Source organism: Bos indicus, chromosome 29 (genome assembly GCF_029378745.1).
Source record: "Bos indicus isolate NIAB-ARS_2022 breed Sahiwal x Tharparkar chromosome 29, NIAB-ARS_B.indTharparkar_mat_pri_1.0, whole genome shotgun sequence".
Taxonomy (NCBI): Eukaryota; Metazoa; Chordata; class Mammalia; order Artiodactyla; family Bovidae; genus Bos; species Bos indicus.
The window spans coordinates 13,730,968-13,736,037 of record NC_091788.1 but is presented as its reverse complement, the minus strand read 5'-3'; the positions used below and the strand labels follow the sequence as shown (position 1 = coordinate 13,736,037).

The 5,070-nt window shown below is 39.7% G+C and overlaps 1 pseudogene; it reads left to right on the top strand.

The window, feature by feature from the left end:
* The first annotated feature begins 1,066 nt into the window (after positions 1–1,066).
* LOC109554238 (large ribosomal subunit protein eL21-like) lies at positions 1,067–1,568 on the top strand (annotated as a pseudogene).
* The last annotated feature ends 3,502 nt before the right edge of the window (positions 1,569–5,070 follow it).

The window sequence follows — 5,070 nt, the reverse complement described above, 5'->3', positions numbered from 1 at the left end:
CATGAAAGATGCTTGGGATTTGAACATGCACAGAAGACAGTGCAAAATATATTTTTATTTTTCCTTTCCTGTTCTTTGCTTTCATCATATCTGACTTGCACCGTCTCCTTATTTCCACTTCTCTTTTTTTCCACAGGTAACTAGCCTGTCTTCTATTTGTAGGCTAATATTTTTTGGACTTTATTAAGATGCATTGTAATTGCAGTCTCCTTAATTGCTGCCTAATTGGTTCCTTCCTCCCCTTGGTGTATTTTTCATGCATTATTAAATTCCAACTGGCTTTCCGGAACTCATTTCGCATTCCTTCCAGACAGCTCTTCCAAAGTGAAGCTGTGTGTCTCTTCGTCTCTTGGTCACCCAGGAAAGAGCACTGGGGGAACTGAGAGGATCACTGGCAACTGCATGCTTCCTGCTATAACAATGACAGCAAGAGTATCTAGTATCCCAGTCCCTCACTGCAATTCACAAGTACTCTAACCAGTAGCAACGCATTCAGTCAGTTTCTTAAAGCAGGTGCAATTATTCCCATTCATCAAAAGAGGCATCTAAGGATCAAGGAGGTTAAATATCTTTCCCAGAGTCAAAAAGCTGTTTGGGGACTCACACCTATGTCTCCAAAGTCCTGTACTTATCCCACCATCATTAGCTGCTTGTGTACAAAGCCAAGTGGCAGGTCTATACCCAACGAAACTCATCAGTTCCTCTACATATTGCTCAAGAACTATTTTTCTTTTCTATGAAGTCTTTCAACAGGGAAAATGGATCATAGAAAGATGAAGTAATCTGAAGTCAGAAGGTCTGATTTTTAGTCTAACCAGCTGCAAAGCTACTAAACACAGTTGATCTTCAGTTCCCCCATCTGTAAAGCTAATTCTTAGATTTATTATGTCTCCAATGTGTGTGAGTTATATTTATAAAAACAGTATTGCTATCTGACTTATAAGGCTCAGTGCTAATCTGGGTTTTAGTAATCTCCAAGTATCTTAAAATAGAGTGCCAGCAGACTCTTTAAAGACTTAATGCCTTAAGTGTTTCAGCCGGAACTGCCATCTTCCAGTAATTCGCCAAAATGACCAACACAAAAGGAAAGAGGAGGGACACCCCCTACATGTTCCCTAGGTCTCTTAGAAAACATGGAGTTGTTCCTTTGGCCACATACATGCAAATCTACAAGAAGGGTGATATTGTAGATATCAAGGGAATGGGTACTGTTCAAAAAGGAATGCCCCATAAATGTTACCATGGCAAAACTGGGAGAGTTGACAATGTTACCTAACATGCTGTTGGCATCATTGTAAACAAACAAGTTAAGGACAAGATTCTTGCCAAAAGAATTAATGTGCATATCGAGCATATTAAGCACTCTAAGAGCCAAGATAGCTTCCTGAAATGTGTGAAGGAAAATGATCAGAAACAGAAGGAAGCCAACGAGAAAGGGACTTGGGTTCAGCTGAAGCACCAGCCTGCTCCACCCAGAGAAGCACACTTCGTGAAGACCAATGGAAAGGAACCCAAACTGTTGGAGCCAGTTCCCTATGAATTCATAGCCTGATGGGTGTAAAAATAAAGACCTGGACTGTACAAATGTTTCTCTTAATTGAGCAGAGGTGTTGTGTCCAGATTCAGTGGGAGACGTCTTTTCAAATTTAGTGTTTTTTCTTCCTGAAAGATGTAAGATAGTTTGTTGTTCAGTATGCTCCATTTTTTAATAAACTGCCAGATATTATTTATTTAAAAAAGACTTAATACCTGATATACTTTCTGGAAAAAATGGTAGAATTAATAAACTAATAAGTATCTCAAGCCAGCCAATAAACAATCAAGATCCATTCTGGAACTCTGGGGAATTTCACATTCTAAGGCCACTTATTGTTTATTGTACTCACATATATAGGGGGTTGCCAGGTGGCCCAACGGTAAAGAATCTGCATTCCAATGCAGGAGACCCAGTTCAATCCCAGTAGGGAAGATCCCCTGGAGAAAGAAATGGCAACTCACTCCAGTATTCTGCCTGAGAAATCCCAAGGACAGAAGAGCCTGGCAGGCTACATTCCATGGGGTCACAAAAGAGTTTGACATGACTTAGTGAGTGAAGAGGAACTAAAGAGACTCTAGACGAAAGTGAAAGTTAAGAGTGAAAAAGTTGGCTTAAAGCTCAACATTCAGAAAAAGAAGATCATGGCATCCAGTCCCATCACTTCATGACAAATAGATGGGGAAACATTGGAAACAGTGACAGACTTTATTGGGGGGGGGGCCTCCAAAATCACTGCAGATGGTGACTGCAGCCATGAAATTAGAAGACGCTTATTCCTTGGCAGGAAAGTTATGACCAACCTAGATAGCATATTCAAAAGCAGAGACATTACTTTGCCAAGAAAGTTCCATCTAGTCAAGGCTATGGTTTTTCCAGTGGTCATGTATGGATGTGAGAGTTGGACTGTGAAGAAAGCTGAGTGCTGAAGAATGGATGCTTTTGAACTGTGGTGTTGGAAAAGACTCTTGAGAGTCCCTTGGACTGCAAGGAGATCCAACCAGTCCATTCTAAAGGAAATCAGTCCTGAGTGTTCATTGGAAGGACTGATGTTGAAGCTGAAACTCCAATACTTTGGCCACCTGATGAGGAGAGCTGACTCATTTGAAAAGACCCTGATGCTGGGAAAGATAGAAGGCAGGAGAAGGGGAAAAGAGAGGATGAGATGGTTGGATGGCATCACTGACTGAATGGACATGAGTTTGGGTAAACTCCAGGGGTTGGTGATGGACAGGGAAGCCTAGCGTGCTGCAGTACATGGGGTCACAAAGATTCAGACACGACTGAGTGAACTGAACTGAACTAAACTGAAGACTAATTACTTGGCTCAGGCTTTGTGAGTGTGATTTATGCATTATAACATTTCCTTCACATATTGGTTTTAATACTCACTGATAATCTTTGCATAAAATTGCTCTTTCCCATTGGGGATTTCAAATGGCAACTTTCTCAATTATTTATTAGCAATAGTTCTACAAATTAGAATATTTTCTCCTCACTTTTTATTGCTCTATATTCCATCAGAAATAGTTTTTACTACAGTTAGGGACCTGCTAAATGTAGCTAGGGCTGATACACAGGAATCACTTGTATCACTTACATAATGGTCTTTCCTAGTCTCCAAGTTCAAAGAGTAGTACTTATGCTGAAAAGTGAAAACAACAGTCAAAGTAACTTCACTGTATCATAAAATCATAACTCCTAATCCTTTCTCTGTGTCTTTACTCATGCTGGAGCCCCTTCTACTGCTTTCTTTCTGTGTCCAGGTGTTATAAGATCTTATCAAAATGTGAATGTGTTCCCTCAGAGTGGGGAGTAAGGTGATCTGATATGATTATCAGTGATTAGTATTTTTTCATTCATTGGCAAGTAAATAGCAAGGCTTAGTCGATCAAAGTATACAAAATGGTTAAGTTTTGACCAGAAGGAGAGAGACCATTCTGAATAACTGAAATTCTAGTCAGGGTAATCACTGCAATAATAACCTTAAGATAACATTTACAAACTATGTCTGTGTTCCAGATTCTGGTATAAGCACGTTACAGACTTTAATTTATTGGGTTGGCCAAAAATTTTGTTCAGTTAGTGAACACATTGTTCAATAAAGCTCTTGGTAAAAATGAATAATGTGTCTCTTATTTCTACTTAAAACCTAATGAACTTTTGGGTCAACTCAATATTTAATCACAAAGACTCTGTGAAGTAAGTTTGATTATAATACACAATGAAGGATGAAGACAGAGGTCCTATAACAAGTGGTAGAATTGAAAAGGCACAGACAGTGGGGAGCTCTGAGCATTCGGCCCCAGTCTAGGAACCCGTTCCCTAATCATCTAATAAAAGAAGGAACCCGGAGGCAGTAAAGATGAAACTAACGTCTCTTTCAGCTAAATTTAACTTTTTGCCAATTTAACAAACCTGCCACCAAAGCCTAGACTGTTAGCTAAAAGAAGAATGGACAATTTGTCTCTTCAAGAGACCTCTTATAAACTGAGGTTCAGGGAGGGGACATTACTTGTCACTGAGAGCTGGATCAGTGCCAGATCCAGGGCCAGAACCCAGCTGCAGTGAGTCCCCAGGCTTTGTACTTTGTACTTTCTACATTCTTGTACCCACTTTCCCAACTTTTGATATGCAATTTCCCTGTCACACTTCTGCAGTTCTTCTAATTAAGATTTATAATTCCAATGACCAGTGTAGTATGGTAGGAAGAACAAGTCATTTAAGGCTAAGCAGACTTGTATAAGTCTAAGCAGATTCATATCATAAGGCTAAGCAGACTCATGGAGTGGAGAACCGCATGGCAATCCACTCCAGTATTCTTGCCTGGAGAATCCCAGGGACAGAGGCGCCTGGTGGGCTATGGTCTATGGGGCTGCAAAGAGTCAGACATGACTGAAGCAACTTAGCACACACAGACTCATATTTGTATGCCAGACACACAACCTCTTTGGATGTCCATTTTCTCATCCAGACATAATGAGTTCCATCAGATTTTTATGAGATTTTAAGATATCTATATGGCAAGCATCTAGTTGGAACTCAATTAATGCTTTTTAACTTGCCCTTCAAATCTCAAGTTTTTCAATGAAATGAAAATTTTAACAACATATCCTCCAGATAATTCCTAAAATGAGAAAGAGACAGACCTGAGGCATGATACTTATTCTCTCCTGATCCCCGCTTAATATCTCTTGCATTTGGGAAGACGTATGTTCCTGTCATTACCTGTATCTTATTATCCAGACTCATCTTTCGAAACGTCTTGGTGTTTATCTACCAGGAGAATTCCTTAACGCATGATACATTAATTGATGTCAAGTCTGCCATCCTAGTTTTGATTTCTAAATTGCTCCTTTATTTTCTTTGGAAGAGTTTAAGAACAGTAACAAAAAGTATTCTTCCTCAATTCGATTTTGTCATGAAATAAAGTTCCACGCAAAATTCTAAATTGCTGAGAAAGATGATTTGACTTAAGGAACAAACTAGCTTCCTTTCTACCCAGTGCTTAGATCTGAAGCAGCCCCCAACCCTGT